This window comes from Scyliorhinus torazame, chromosome 2 (assembly GCF_047496885.1).
Source record: "Scyliorhinus torazame isolate Kashiwa2021f chromosome 2, sScyTor2.1, whole genome shotgun sequence".
In the NCBI taxonomy this organism is placed as follows: Eukaryota; Metazoa; Chordata; class Chondrichthyes; order Carcharhiniformes; family Scyliorhinidae; genus Scyliorhinus; species Scyliorhinus torazame.
In genome coordinates this window covers 174,615,977-174,632,555 of record NC_092708.1, presented here as the reverse complement: position 1 = coordinate 174,632,555, position 16,579 = coordinate 174,615,977, and positions in this window count along the sequence as shown.

The following is a 16,579-nucleotide window of genomic DNA, read 5'->3' as shown; positions in this document are numbered from 1 at the left end:
GTTAAGGCTGCTGGGACAGCACCGTTTCTTATACCCCGCCTGTCAGGACGGAGCTACGTAACAACAGCCAATGGTAGACTCCTGGGTCTAACCAATGGTCATCAGCCTCTTAGGTACCTCAATATCTGGTACTACCACATTCAACCACTGTTAAAAAAAGAGTCCGGCGGGGCTGGTGGCCAGTGGTAACAGTCGCCTTTAACATGGTATGATCAGGTATGGAGGTACCGTGCTGTCGAGGATATTTACAAAGTTCACAGTTAAAGTCACAGCGAAGCAATCAGTCGATTGGGTGGCCTGGTCGTCCTTCTGTAGCGTCTGGGCTTCGGTGGTGATTCTGGTGGGGGTCCCAGTGGTTGCGACTCCGGGAGTGTGGTTTCGGCCTCCCAGGCAGCTTTGTGGCGCTGTTGAGGCAAAAGGTTGACACGGGGGAGAGGGGGTGGGGGGGCCCTGTAGGGGGCAGCAGGAGTACTGACCCTCCAGTGAGGTACTGTGGGGGGGGGGGGGGCTATGGTTCGGGTGCGCGTGGGGTTCCGGCGGGCGCCAGGTCCCGAAGGGAGACTGTATCTTGCCGGCCGTCAGGGAACGCCATGTAGGCATACTGGGGGTTAGCGTGCAGCAGGTGGACCCACTCGACCAACAGTTCCGACTTGTGCGCCCGCACGTGCTTCCGAAGCAGGATGGGTCTGGGTGTCGCTAGCCAGGTTGGGAGCGAGGTCCCGGAGGAGGACTTCCTGGGGAAAACAAGGAGACGTTCATGAGGTGTCTGTTTGTGGTTGTACAGAGCAGCGACCGGATGGCGTGGAGGGCCACCAGGAGGACTTCTTGCCAGAGGGAGTCTGGGAGATCCCTGGACCGTAGGGCCAGGAGAACGGTCTTCCAGACCGTTCCGTTCTCCCTCTCCAGCTGCCCGTTTCCCCGGGGGTTGTAACTGGTCGTCCTGCTCGAGGCGATGCCCTTGCTGAGCAGGAATTGACGCAGTTCGTCGCTCATAAAGGAGGACCCCCTATCACTGTGTATGTACGTGGGGAAACTGAACAGTGTAAAGATACCCTGGAGGGCCTTGATGACATTGGTGGTGGTCATGTCTGGGCAGGGGATGGCGAAAGGGAACCGGGAGTACTCGTCAATCACGTTCAGGAAATACGTGTTGCGGTCGGTGGAGGGAAGGGGGCTTTTGAAATCCATGCTGAGGCGTTCAAAGGGACGGGAAGCCTTTATCAGGTGCGCCCTCTCTGGCCGGTAGAAGTGCGGTTTGTACTCCGCGCAGATTTGGCAGTCCCTGGTGACTGTCCTGACCTCCTCAATGGAGTAGGGCAGGTTGCGGGTCTTGATGAAGTGGAAGAAACGAGTGACCCCCGGGTGGCAGAGGTCCTCATGGAGGGCTCGGAGGCGGTCCACTTGTTCAGTGGCACAAGTGCCGCGGGACAGGGCATCAGGAGACTCATTTAGCTTCCCCAGACGGTACAAGATCTCATAGTTGAAGGTGGAGAGTTCTATCCTCCACCGCAAGATTCTATCGTTTTTAATCTTTCCCCACTGTGCATTATCGAACATGAAGGCAACCGACCGTTGGTCCGTGAGGAGAGTGAATCTCCTGCCGGCCAGGTAATGCCTCCAATGCCTCACAGCTTCTACTATGGCTTGGGCCTCCTTCTCGACTGTGGAGTGGCGGATTTCGGAAGCATGGAGGGTACGGGAGAAGAAAGCCACAGGCCTGCCCGCTTGGTTGAGGGTGGCCGCCAGAGCTACGTCGGACGCATCGCTCTCGACCTGGAAGGGGAGGGACTTGTCGATGGCGCGCATCGTGGCCTTTGCAATGTCTGCTTTGATGCGGCTGAAGGCCTGGCAGACCTCCATTGACACGGGGAAGGTTGTGGACTGGATCAGGGGTTGGGCTTTGTCAGCGTAGTTGGGGACCCACTGTGCATAATAGCTGAAAAACCCGAGGCAGCGCTTCAGGGCCTTGGGGCAGTGAGGGAGGGGGAACTCCATGAGGGGGAGCATGCGCTCAGGGTCGGGGCCTATAACTCCATTTTGCACTACGTAGCCGAGAATGGCTAGACGGTCGGTGCTAAACATGCATTTATCCTTATTGTATGTCAGGTTAAGGATTTGCGCGGTCTGGAGAAATTTGCAGAGGTTGGTGTCGTGGTCCTGCTGGTCATGGCCGCAGATGGTGACGTTATCCAGATACGGGAACGTTGCGCGTAAGCTGTACCGGTCAACCATTCGGTCCATCTTCCTCTCGCTGGAAGACCGAGACCCCATTAGTGACACCAAAGGGAACTCTTAAAAATTGATAGAGCCGCCCATCTGCTTCGAAGGCAGTGTACCTGCGGTCACTATTACGGAGGGGTAGCTGGTGGTAGGCGGACTTGAGATCCACCGTGGAGAAGACCTTGTATTGTGCGATCCTGTTTACCAGGTCGGCTATACGGGGAAGAGGGTACGCGTCCAGCTGCGTAAACCTATTGATGGTCTGGCTGTAGTCAATGACCATCCTATGCTTCTCCCCGGCCTTTACCAACACTACTTGACCTCTCCAGGGACTGTTGCTCGCTTCGATGACCCCTTCCCCCAGCAGCCTTTGGACCTCTGACCTGATGAAGGTCCGGTCCTGGGCACTGTACCGCCTGCTCCTGGTGGCAACGGGTTTGCAATCCGGGGTGAGGTTCGCAAACAGGAAAGCCGGGTCGACCTTAAGGGTCGCGAGGCCGCAGACAGTAAGGGGAGGTATAGGGCCGCCAAATTTAAAGGTCAGACTTTGCAAATGGCATTGGAAATCCAGCCCCAGGAGTGTAGCCGCGCAGAGGTGCGGCAGCACATACAGGCGGAAATTGTTGAATTTCCTGCCTTGGACAGTGAGGTTCGCTAGGCAGAACCCCTTTATCTCCACCGAGTGTGACCCGGAGGCCAGGGATATCCTTTGATTTACAGGGTGGGTTACAAGTGAACAGCGCCTTACCGTGTCGGGGTGAACAAAGCTTCCCGTGCTCCCAGAGTCAATCAGGCAAGACGTCTCCTGGCCGTTGATGAGGACCGTCGTTGTAGCTGTTGCGAGTGTCCGGGGTCAACTTTGGTCCAGTGTCACCGACGCCAGATGAAGCAGTTGCGAGTTCTGATCGGGCAGCGTGTAGTCGGCCGTGCTGGGGCCCCATCCAAGATGGCGTCACCCATGGGTCGCACATGGTGTCCGGGGATGAACAAAATGGCGGCGGCGATGGACAAAATGGCGGCGCCTACCCGTCCAGTGTGGTGTCCGGGGGGCAAGATGGCCACGCTCGTGGGTCGCACGTGGCCCTAGGATAGGGGGGTGACGGTCAGCGCTGGCCGGTCGGGGCCTGAAGAGGGGGTTGCCACGGCGGTCCGGGGTCGCTGGAGACCGCGGCCACGCGCGGGCCTGGCAGACCCCCACAAAGTGGCCCTTCTTGCCGCACCCTTTGCAGGCGGCGGTGCGGGCCAGGCAGCGCGGGAGGGGATGATTCGCCTGCCCGCAGAAGAAACAGCGGGGCCCGGCGGCGTTAGCGGGCCGTCTCGTAGCGCAGGCTTGCGGGGTCAGGGGGAAGGTCTGTGGGGCTGCCGCTGCGGGGTGCCACGCAGCCCAGGGGGCCGCCGCGCGGTCGGGCGCATAGGACTGCGCGTTTTTGTAGGCAACGTCCATGGACCCTGGCAGGGCCCGTGCCTCTGTAAGTTCCAGGGTGTCCCTTTCTTAGCAGTCTTCGGCGGATATCTGAGGAGCTCATACCTGCTACGAAAGCATCCCTGATTAAAAGTTCCGTGTGCTCGCTCCCCAAAACTTGCGGGCAGCCACAGTTTCGGCCCAGCACCAGTAACACCCGGTAGAAATCTTCCAACGATTCCCCGGGGCTTTGCCGTCTAGTTGCAAGCAGGTGACGTGCGTAGACCTGATTTACAGGGCGGATATAATGTCCTTCTAGCAGTTCGATCGCGGCATCATAGTTCTCCGCCTCCTCGATAAGGGGATAGATCCTAGGGCTGACCCTTGAGCGCAGGAGATGCATTTTCTGTTCTCCTGAGGGGGTGCCTCCGGCCGTCTCGAGGTAGCCTTTAAAGCACGCCAGCCAGTGTTTAAATATTGGAGCCGAGTTCTCCGCGTGGGGGCTGAGTTGAAGGCACTCCGGTTTGATTCGAAGATCCATCCTTCCAGCTTAAGTCTAGTAGATTAAATTAATGCACGATCAATGACACTCAAGACAAAGTGATTTTGTAACTGAAGGCTTTAATCTACTAGAACTTGTTCCCCAGCAGCTTCGATACAGAATGTGAAGGCTGCTGGGACGGCACCGTTTCTTATACCCTGCCTGTCAGGGCGGAGCTACGTAACAACAGCCAATGGTAGACTCCTGGGTCTAACCAATGGTCATCAGACTCTTAGGTACCACAATACCTGGTACTACCACAAGGGGCAATTTAGCATGGCCAATTCACCGACCCTGCACATCTTTTGGGGTGTGGGGGCAAAATCCACGCAAACACGGGGAGAATCTCCAAACTCCACACGGACAGTGACCCAGAGCTGGGATCGAACCAGGGACCTCAGCGCCATGAGGCAACAGTGCTAACCACTGCACCACCGTGCTGCCCTTCCTTTTGCCTTTTTGACTATTTTAGGTATCTGTTCATGACATTTCAATGACCCACATAGCTGGTTCCCAAAATCTCTTGTTGCTAACTTTTGGTTGGTTCAATTGGCTCTGTTTTATAACCTTTGCTCTTGAGTTGCCAGGTATCTTTATGATACCGCCACGAGGTTCAAGTTCAAGTAATGATCAATAACTCAACACACCAATTAGTAAGATTCAAATCAAAACACATTTATTATACACAGTAAATCACTACTCATGCATAAACTCTACTTTCTAGACTATTTCTATAACTAACAGGCCTATACTTAGCTTCGGACTGGCCCACCAGATCAGGGGAACAAATGGCCTTTCGTTCAGGTCCTGAGTCTGCGAGATTCAAAAGCTGGTATGGACTGTAGCTAGGAGCGCCTATCTCGTAGCGAGCGTTGACTTGAGACTTACTTGCTTGGAGGCAACAAGACAGGTCACTGTCAAGGGTTGGTTCAAGTTGCTGAGTGACCCTGCCAAAGAAGAATGATTTGAACTTGGGGGCTTTACTTTATAGTCCCCAGGGGCTTCCCGCCCTTCGGGGCGGACCCCGTACCTGGTTCCAAGTGATTGGACTACTTTCTGATCACTTGGATCGATTTCTCAAATGCTGGAGCGGTTCCCTGATCGCTTGGCGGTCCCTACATGTTCGTTGGCCTTCCTTTGTCTTGGCTCCTGCTGGTGCCGAGGAGTCTGGCTTGGCTTTGTTTACCTTAACTGTTGCTATTGTGCCTGGGAATCGCACATTACTATGTAGATGGCTGCTACATTACTATGCAGATGGCTGCTTGTTTCAGTGCTGTCTGGTTCCTTACAGGTCTCAACACACATGATTTCTGTATTTGCTAGTCTTTGCCTGTGTTGGCTGAATTTCCCTTCAGCCTTTGCGGTTCTCCATTTTAAGTCAGGAAGTGGCCAACTCAGGTGGCTACACTCTTTTGGTATTTCCACTGTTTTCTAGATTCTTACCCTTCGGAGAGTGGCAATTAATTTTTTTTTTTACAAGACCTCGCAATTGCCTACGTTGAAATCCATTGCCACAATGTTACCCATCGGCTTAATTTGTCAATTTTTATTTGTAATGTCATGCTTCCATCTACACTGCTTAAAAACACCATCATCTATCTCTGTGTCAACATCAAATTTGGATGTACGGGTCTACTAATGAGATCACCTGCCCATTGTCCCTACTCTCTGTCCCTTACCACTTACCAGTCACCAAATTTGCAGTCAATTCTATAAGCTCCCACCTTAGTTAGCAGGCTCTTGTCTTTTGGAAGTCCATATAAATAATTTCCATTTTCCTTTTTTTGGCTGTCACTTTAGTCACCTGTTCAAAACAATTAAACCCGATTCACAGGCCAACGCTTTACAAATCCATGCTGATTTTCTCTGATCAGCTGGAAATTCTCAAGGTATTCAGTCACCCCCATTAATTATAAACTCTAGTCATTTCCTCATTGGTCTATATTTCCTTCTCACCTTTCTGAAATAACTGAATGACATGATTAATTTGACAATCTACAGGAAAAGTTTTGATATTGAGAGACCTTTGGAAGATTATAGTTTAGGCATCGGCAATCATATCAGAATCTCCCTTTAAACTCCAGATGGAAACCACCTGGTCCTGGGGATTTGTCAGACTTAGTGCTATCAGATTCTTCTTTACTGTTAGTTTGCTTGCATTTCTGACCCAAATACGATGTTAAATTTTATTCCTTTCTCATAGTTCAATGTCAAAGCGCAGAATGGACAGAGGCAAACCCCTAATCCATCTCCTTTCTTGCTCCAAAAAACAATTCAAATTCAAATTCAATTCAATTCATGGTCACCACAAGAGAGACGTATCAGATCCAACTGACAAGAACTGGCATTAAATCGGATCTCATGCTTGATCTCAGCCAGAAGACCGAGAAGCGTGCGGCACGGTAGCACAGTGGTTAGCACTGTTGCTTCCCAGTGCCAGGGGCCCGGGTTCGATTCCAGGCTTGGGGTCACTGCCTGTGCGGTGTTTGCACGTTCTACCCGTGTCTGCAGGGTTTCCTCCAGGTTCTCCGGTTTCCTCCCACAGTCCAAAGATGTGCAGGTTAGGTGGATTGGTCACGCTAAAATGCCCCGTAGTGTCCAAACATTAGGTGGGGTTGCTGGGTTAGGGGATAGGGTGGAGGTGTGGGCTTAGGTTGGGTGCTCTTTCAGGGGCTGGTGTAGACTCGATGGGCCGAATGGCGTCCTTCTGCACTGTAAACTTTATGATTCTATGATAAGCGATGTAAAAATGTTTTGTGCTGGTTTTGGTATTCCTTGCAAGTTTATTTTAATACTCCCCTTCTGTAACTCCAACAATCTGTATCACTGTATCATCACCTTTGCTGCTCATTGTATGTTTCCCATCTGCTAGAATCTGCATTTTAAATATTTTTTTTTAGTTTTGTGTTACCTCTTACCTGCATATTGCTGCTGAAAACATTGAGACACATTCAAGAAATGTTTTATGCACACATTTCTTATTTTTCTCCCCTTTTCAATTGCTTTGCATTTTGTAGTTTTGTCTGAAGCGCAATTTCTGACATTTATTCCACTCTCTTGTTTATCATTGAACTATTATTTATGCTACCTTTTCCCCCAAGTTCTACTCCCCCACCCAATTAAGCATTTAAATTCTTTGTGACCACTCTTTTTATCCTTTTTGTCAGGACCCTCGTTCAGATGGAGCCATTCCAATGGTACAGTTGCTTCTTGTCACGGTGCTGATGTCAGTGTCCAATTAAATGGAACCCCTCTTTCCCACACCACTCCTTCCGAATAATAATAATCTTTATTAATGTCAAAAGTAGGCTTACATTAACACTGCAATGAAGTTACTGTGAAAAGCCCCTAGTCGCCACACTCCAGCGCCTGTTTGGGTACACTGAGGGAGAATTCATAATGTCCAATTCACCTAACAGCACGTGGGAGAAAACTGGAGCACCCGGAGAAAACACACGCAGACACGGGGAGAACATGCAGACTCCACACAGACAGTGACCCAAGCTGGGAATTGAACCCGGGTCCACTGTGAAGCAACTGTGCTGAACACTGTGGGCGGGATTCTCTGACACCACAACAGGTCGGAGAATCGCCGGGGGATGGCGTGAATTCCGTCCCCTCCGTGTCCCGAAGTCTCCGCCACCAGAGATTCGGCGGGGGCAGGAATCGCGCCGCGCGGTCGGCGGGGGCAGGAATCGCGCCGGTCGGCGGGCCCACCCCCGCCGATTCTCCGGCCCGCGATGGGTCGATGTCCAACTGCTGGAATGCCTGTCCCGCCAGCGTGGATTAAATCACCTTTTGAACGGCGGGACAAGGCGGCGCGGGCAGGCTCCGGGGTCCTGGGGGGGCGTGGGGCGATCTGGCCCCGGGGGGCGCCCCCATGGTGGCCTGGCCCGCAATCGAGGCCCACCAATCGCGGGCGGGCCTGTGCCGTGGGGGCACTCTTTTTCTTCCGCCTTCACCATGGTCTTCACTATGGCAAAGGCGGAAGAGACCTCCTCCCCTGCACATGTGCGGGGATGACGTCAGCATCCGCTGACGCTCCTGTGCATGCGTCGCCCGGTGAAGACCTTTCGGCCCCGGCTGGCGTGGGGCCAAAGGCCTTTCCCGCCAGTCGGCGGAGCGCAAACCACTCCGGCGCGGGCCTAGCCCCTCAAGATGAGGGCTTGGAGACTTCCGCACCTTTGGGGCGGCCAGACGCTGGAGTGGTTCCCGCCACTCCATTACGCCGGAACCCCCCGCCCCGCGGGTAGGGGAGAATTCCGCCCTGTGCTACCGTGTCGCCCATAACATTAAAGGGCTCGTCTGCTTTATAAGGTTATTGAGTAATTCCCATTCCATCTGAACCGCTGGGTGGCCAGGGATAGTGTAGGGTGGCTCCCTGGCCCTCCCCCTGGAACTCGGACACCTTGCAACTGCCCAGCTGGCATCTTAGCACTGCCACCCTGGCATTGCCAAGGTTCCAGGGGCAAGTTGGCAGGAACACTGCAAGGGTGCCCAGGTGCAAGGGTGGCTCTGCCAAGGGTCAGGGCCTGAAGGGGGCCATACCCCTAAAAGGAGGGTGGAGGATGAGTTTGAAGTGTGGGTGGTGCAGGGCAGGTAAGTAGGTGCCTCTGAAGAGGGGAGGCCCCAGGGACCCCAAAGAAGGGCGTCCTCACTTGGGGAGGTGTGGGGTAGTGTCCATGTGTGTGGGGGGTGACATTGCCATGGGCGCCGGTTTGCGATTCTCCACCCTCTCCAAACTGGCGTCATCGCAACGCATGCCACTCGCAGTCACAAGGCCGTTGCTGTCTCATTGACCGGCACACTGCCGATCGTCTGCCCTCAATTTTCAGATTATCGATTTCCTCCACCATTTCCATTTCGACTGATATTTTTTCAGATTTTCTTTACCGAGCAAACACTATTGCAAAGAATTCATTAATATTCCAGCCTTCCCTTAAGTCTCAAAACATATATCATCCTCTTTATTCCTAAAAGGACCCACTCCACCTCTTCCGACCCCCTTCCTATTTACATGCTGGGAGAAGATCTTTGGGTTACCTTACATGTTGACCGTCATTCTCTCCTCGGATTCTCTCTTTGCCAATACTATTTTCCTCTTCACCTCTCTTCTCAACCTATCGCATTTGAACTGGTTCTCACTTGGAAGGGTGGGATTTTCTGACTGATCCCGCCGAAGCAACTCTCCCACGGTGGGTTGCCCAACAACGGAGTTGACGAGCCTTACAAATTGCCATTGACTTCAGTGGGACAGAAGATCCCACCAGTGGCTAACAGCTCGCTGCCTCCCTAGCACTAGGGCTGAGTGGGAGTTGGGGGGGGGGAGAATTCTGGTCGAAGAATTCACCGGCAATGCATCATATACCCTCCTTTGTTGTTTCTTCATAATTTCTACCTCCCTCTCCATCCAAGGAGTCCTGCTTATCCTCCTATCCCTATAACAATTTGTAAATAGCTCTGGTAATAATCTGGGGGTTACAACTGCTGATGTCTTGCTTTTTAGATCCTGGTTTGCATTCTAGGTGTCCTTCTGTCAGTCTTTACTCCCATCCTCACAGGTCACAAGTACATTGGGGCAGCACGCTAGCATTGTGGATAGCACAATTGCTTCACAGCTCCAGGGTCCCAGGTTCGATTCCGGCTTGGGTCACTGTCTGTGTGCAGTCTGCACATCCTCCCCGTGTGTGCGTGGGTTTCCTCCGGGTGCTCCGGTTTCCTCCCACAGTCCAAAGATGTGCAGGTTAGTTGGATTGGCCATGATAAATTGCCCTTAGTGTCCAAAATTGCCCTTAGTGTTGGGTGGGGTTACTGGGTTATGGGGATAGGGTGGAGGTGTTGACCTTGGGTAGCGCGCTCTTTCCAAGAGCTGGTGCAGACTCGATGGGCCGAATGGCCTTCTGCTGCACTGTAAATTCTATGATGATGATGATTGTCTCCATTGAAGAGGATCAGTTTCTGCCAATCCTCATTCTCTAACACAAAACAGAAAATGCTGGAAAATCTCACAGGTCTGGCAGCATCTGTGGAGAGAGAACACAGTTAATGTTCCAGATGGTGGGCACATTCTCCTAGTGTCTGTATGGGTTTCCTCCGAGTGCTCCGGTTTCCTCCCGCAGCCCAAAGATGTGCAGGTTAGGTGAATTGGCAATGATAAATTGCCTCTTAGTGTCCAAAGGATTAGGTGGGGTTACGGGGAAGGGCTGGGGGCGAGGGGCTAGGCAGGGTGTTCTTTCCAAGAGTCGGTGCAGACTAGATGGGCCAAATGGCCTCCTTCTGCACTGTCAGGATTATCTATGAAATGTCTTCACCCAGAGAGTGGTGAATCTGTGGAATTCACTGCCACAGAAAGAAATTGAGACCAAAACATTCTGTAATTTCAAGAAGGAATGAGGTATAGCTCTTGGGGCAAAAGGAATCAAGAGATAAGGGGGGAAGGCGGGATCAAGGTATTGAACTTAATGATCAGTCATGATCATTATGCATGACTCTTTGTCAGAGCTAGAGAGAACTGGAAATAGGATGAAGTTTATCCTGTTGTGATGGGGGGGAGGGTTGGAGCAGTAAGAGCTGGACAGAGGGCCAGTGATAGGTGGAGGCTCTCCTCATTCTCTATCTCACCTGATTTCCCTTTGCTCTGTACACACCAACCTGTTCCGAACCTGACCCTCTCTGTGACATATAATCAAAATCAAGAGATAATGTCCAGATACTGCTCCCGCTCTCTGTATGTCAGAATGGCTCCAACGCGCACTCCAGCGTAATGACTCCATACCAGAAAGATTAGAGACAAAGACATCTACCCCAGATGTGTTTGCTCAGGACATTTTTGCCATCCACAAACTCCCACACACTACAATCCATGGACACAGCTTGTCCTGCCATATCTTAATCTTGATTAGTTACATTTCCTTATTATTTTGTGAGGTTTTTTTCTCCACGCTGAGCATGAAAAATATTTGAAGCATTTATTGTCCCAAGCTTATATGGACCAATACAAGTTTTGGAGCCAAAGCAGCAGATCCTCCCGCCTCTGATACGAATTCTCACCCTTACCAAATTTCCAACTTTTTCATTTTCTTCACACTGTGTCTCTCATGCCCTCTCTGTGAGAACACGCTTGTGCAACGTGGAGCAGGAGAAGAATTGTCATGTGGTACTTGTAAGGTATATAATAATTAGGGGGACAAATCACTCTCTTGTAAGCAGAATTGAGAGTATCACATGGTATGTTTCCTTTCTGGTGCCAGAGTGAGGGGCAATCCATACCAGCTTGATAAGATCTTGGAGAGGATGTACAACTGACTGGGAACCATATGGAGATGAGTAAGTGATAAAATTGTCCGGGTCTCATCCTGCCAATGTCAAAACTATTTAAAAGTCACAATCACTTGCCCAATTTCCACCCCAAATTAAAATCAGTCCTGGAAAATACAAAACCAGTTTCATCAGAGTCAAAGACTGCTGGTGACAGGTTCCACCTAAGCTGTCATTGCCTTTATCCTTTCAAATATCAATTCAAATGCTGCATGCATTTCCTACATTTCCTCTTCCAGTTCTCAATAAGCACATTGGTCGCTGAAAGTGACAATTATTTGATGGTACAACTTGAATTGATATTTGAAAGAAGAAAGGCAGTGACAGCTTAGGTGGAACCTGTTGTGTTGGGTGTTCTGGATCCGTGGAACACATACAGGTCACCAACACTTGAAATAGTGCAACACTATTTTATTGAATCATTAACTGTTTAACATACTCTGACTGTGGGTTAATACGACACTAGCTTTAACTAAAGACCTTTGCCTTGTCCTAACCAGTCGATGCACTCAGCACATGGTGAATGTCTGTGCTGCAGGCTGTGAGCTCTGTGCTCCTAGCTAGCTGCAGCTCGAATGAGCGGGGACTCTGATGCCGGGGCCATTGGCGAAGCAGGGGCCATTGTCCGACATCACCGTGAGTGGGATGCCGTGTTGAGCAAAGGTGTCCTTACAGGCACGGATGATTGCAGATGATGTGATATCGTGCAACCGTATCACCTCCGGGTAATTTGAAAAGTAGTCCACAATCAGGACATAGTCTCTATCCAGCGCGTGGAACAGGTCGATGCCCATCTAGGTCCAAGGTAACGTGACCAACCCATGAGGCTGCAGGGTCTCACATGGTTGGACCGGCTGGAAGCGCTGACAAGTGGGGCAGTTGAGCACTGTGTTGGCTATGTCATCATTAATGCCGGGCCAGTACACTGCCTCTCGGGCCCGTCGGCGGCAGTTTTCCATGCCAAGATGGCCCTCGTGTAGTTGTTCCAGGACGAGCTGGCACATGCTATGCGGGATGACAATGCGGTCCAGTTTCAGAAGAACCCTGTCTACTACTGCCTGATCATCTCTAACATTGTAGAACTGAGGGCATTGGCCCTTGAGCCACCCGTCTGTTAGGTGGCGCATGGCACGCTGTAGCAAAGGGTCAGCCGCCATCTCGCAGCGAATTTGGACGAGGCGGTTGTGGTAATAGAACATAGAACATAGAACATAGAAAATACAGCACAGAACAGGCCCTTCGGCCCACGATGTTGTGCCGAACCTTTGTCCTAGATTAATCATAGAATACCAGGTATTGGGGTACCTGAGAGGTGGATGACCATTGGTTAGACCCAGGAGTCTACCATTGGTTGATGTACGTAGCTCTGCCCTGAGAGGCGGAGTATAAACACCGGTGCCATCCCAGCAGCCTTCACTTTCTGTATCGAAGCTGCTGGGGAAGAGTTCTAGCAGATTAAAGCCTTCAGTTATGAATCACTTCGTCTTGAGAGTAATTGATTGCGTATCAATTTAATCTGCTACAACTTCAGTTGGAAGGATGGATCTCCGTATCAAACCGGAGTACCTTCAGCTCAGCCCCCACACGGACAACTCTGCTGCTATTTTCAAACATTGGCTGGCGTGCTTTAAGGGCTACCTCGACACGGCCGCCGACACCCCCACGGAAGGACAAAAGATGCATCTCCTACGCTCACGGGTCAGCCCTGGGATCTACCCTCTTATCGAGGAGGCGGAGAATTATGCTGCCGCGATCGAGCTGCTAAAAGGACATTATATCTGCCCTGTGAACCAGGTCTACGCTCGTCACCTGCTGGCGACTAGGAGGCAAAGCCCCGAGCAAACATTGGAAGACTTCTACCAGGCGCTGCTGGTGCTGGGCCGAAACTGTGGCTGCCCGCCAGTTTCGGGGAGCGAGCACACGGAACTTTTGATCAGGAATGCTTTAGTGGCAGATATGACCTCCCCGATATCCGCCGAAGACTCCTAGAAATGGACGCTCTGGGACTTATAGAGGCACGGGCCCTGGCAGGGTCCATGGACGTTGCCTATAAAAACGCGCTGTCCTTTGCACCCGATCGCGCGGCAGCCCCCTGGGCTGCGTGGCACCCCGTAGCGGCAGCCCCTCAGACCTTTCCCCTGACCCCGGAAGCCTGCACTGCGAGACGGCATGCTAACGCCGCCGGACACCGCTGTTTCTTCTGCGGGCAGGCGAATCATCCCCGCCCGCGCTGCCCGGCCCGCAGCGCCACCTGCAAAGGGTGCGGCAAGAAGGGCCACTATGTGGGGGTCTGTCAGGCCCGCAGCATGGCCACAGTCTCCAGCGACTATCGGCAACCCCCCTCTCGGGCCCCGACCGCCCAGCGCTCACCGCCACCCCCCTATCCTAAGGCCACGTGCGACCCGCGAGCACGGCCATTTTGCCCCCTGGACACCAAGCTGGACAGGTGGGCACTGCCATTTTGTCCCTCGCCGCCACCATCTTCTTCATCCCCAGACACCATGTGTGACCCATGGGTGACGTCATCTTGGATGGGGCCCCAGGCCCCCAGCACAGCCGACTACATGCTGCCCGGCCAGAACTCTCAATTACTTCAGCTGGCTTCGGTGATTCTGGACAAGAGTCGGCCCCGGACGCTTGCTACAACGACGATCTCCATCAACGGCCACGAGACGTCGTGCTTGATTGACTCTGGGAGCACGGAAAGCTTTGTTCACCCCGACACGGTAAGGCGCTGTTCTCTTGTCACCATCCCATAAATCAAAGGATCTCCCTGGCCTCCAGATCGCACTCGGTGGAGATAAAGGGGTTCTGCCTAGCGAACCTCACTGTCCAAGGCAGGAAATTCAACAAATTCCGCCTGTACGACGTGCCGCACCTCTGCGCAGCTACCCTCCTTGGGCTGGATTTCCAGTGCCATTTGCAAAGCCTGACTTTTAAATTCAGTGGCCCTATTACTGTCTGCGGCCTCGCGACCCTTAAGGTCGACCCGCCTTCCCTGTTTGCGAACCTCACCCCGGATTGCAAACCCGTCGCCACCAGGAGCAGACGGTACAGTGCCCAGGACCGGACATTTATCAGGTCGGAGGTCCAAAGGCTGCTGAGGGAAGGGGTCATCGAAGCGAGCAACAGTCCCTGGAGAGCTCAAGTCGTGGTGGTAAAGACCAGGGAGAAACATAGGATGGTCATTGACTACAGTCAGACCATCAACAGGTTTACGCAGCTGGATGCGTACATTCTCCCCCGTAAAGCCGGCCTGGTGAACAGGATCGCACAATACAAGGTTTTCTCCACGGTGGACCTCAAGTCCACCTACCACCAGCTACCCCTCCGTAATAGTGACCGCCAGTACATTGCCTTTGAAGCAGATGGGCGGCTCTATCACTTTTTAAGGGTTCCCTTCGGTATCACGAACGGGGTCTCGGTCTTCCAGTGAGAGATGGACCAAATGGTTGACCGGTACGGCTTACGCGCAACGTTCCCGTATCTGGATAACGTCACCATCTGCGGCCATGACCAGCAGGACCACGACACCAACCTCCGCAGATTTCTCCAGACCGTGAAAATCCTCAACCTGACATACAATAAGGATAAATGCGTGTTTAGCACCGACCGTCTCGCCATTCTAGGCTACGTAGTGCGAAGTGGAGTCATAGGCCCCGACCCTGAGCGCATGCTCCCCCTCCCTCACTGCCCCAAGGCCCTAAAGCACTGCCTGGGGTTCTTCAGCTATTACGCACAGTGGGTCCCCAACGACGCAGACAAAGCCCGACCCCTGATCCAGTCAACAACCTTTCCCCTGTCGACGGAGGCCCGCCAGGCCTTCAGCCGCATCAAAGCAGACATCGCAAAAGCCACGATGCACGCCATCGATGAGTCCCTCCCCTTCCAGGTCGAGAGCGATGCGTCCAACGTAGCTCTGGCGGCCACCCTCAACCAAGCGGGCAGGCCTGTGGCTTTCTTCTCCCGTACCCTCCATGCTTCCGGAATTTGCCACTCCTCGGTCGAAAAGGAGGCCCAGGCCATAGTCGAAGCGGTGCGACACTGGAGGCATTACCTGGCCGGCAGGAGATTCACTCTGCTCACTGACCAACGCTCGGTTGCCTTCATGTTCGATAATGTGCAGCGGGGCAAGCTTAAGAACGACAAGATCTTGCGGTGGAGGATAGAACTCTCCACCTACAATTCCGAGATCTTGTACCGTCCGGGGACGCTAAATGAGCCTCCTGATGCCCTGTCCCGCGGCACATGTGCCACCGCACAAGTGGACCACCTCCGAGCCCTCCACGAGGATCTCTGCCACCCGGGGCTCACTCGTTTTTTTCATTTTATCAAGACCCGTAACCTGCCTTACTCCATCGAGGAGGTCAGGACCGTCACCAGGGACTGCCAAATCTGCGCGGAGTGCAAACCGCACTTCTACCGGCCAGAGAGGGCGCACCTGATAAAGGCTTCCCGTCCCTTTGAACGCCTCAGCATGGATTTCAATGGCCCCCTCCACTCCACCGACCGCAACATGTACTTCCTTAACGTGATTGACGAGTACTCCCGGTTCCCATTCGCCATCCCCTGCCCAGACATGACCACAACCACCGTCATCAAGGCCCTCCACGGTATCTTTACACTGTTCGGTTTCCCCGCATACATTCACAGTGATAGGGGGTCCTCCTTTATGAGCGATGAACTGCGTCAATTCCTGCTCAGCAAGGGCATCGCCTCGAGCAGGATGACAAGTTACAACCCCTGGGGAAACGGGCAGGTAGAGAGGGAAAACGGAACGGTCTGGAAGACCGTCCTGCTGGCACCACGGTCCAGGAATCTCCCAGTCTCCCGCTGACAGGAAGTCCTCCCGGTGGCCCTCCACTCCATCCGGTCACTGCTCTGTACAACCACAAATTAGACACCTCATGAACGTCTCCTTGTTTTCCCCAGGAAGTCCTCCGGGACCTCGCTCCCAACCTGGCTAGCGACACCCGGACCCATCCTGCTTCGGAAACATGTCAGGCCGCACAAGTCGGACCCATTGGTCGAGAGGGTCCACCTGCTGCACGCGAATCCCCAGTACGCCTACGTAGCGGTCCCTGACGGCCGCCAAGGCA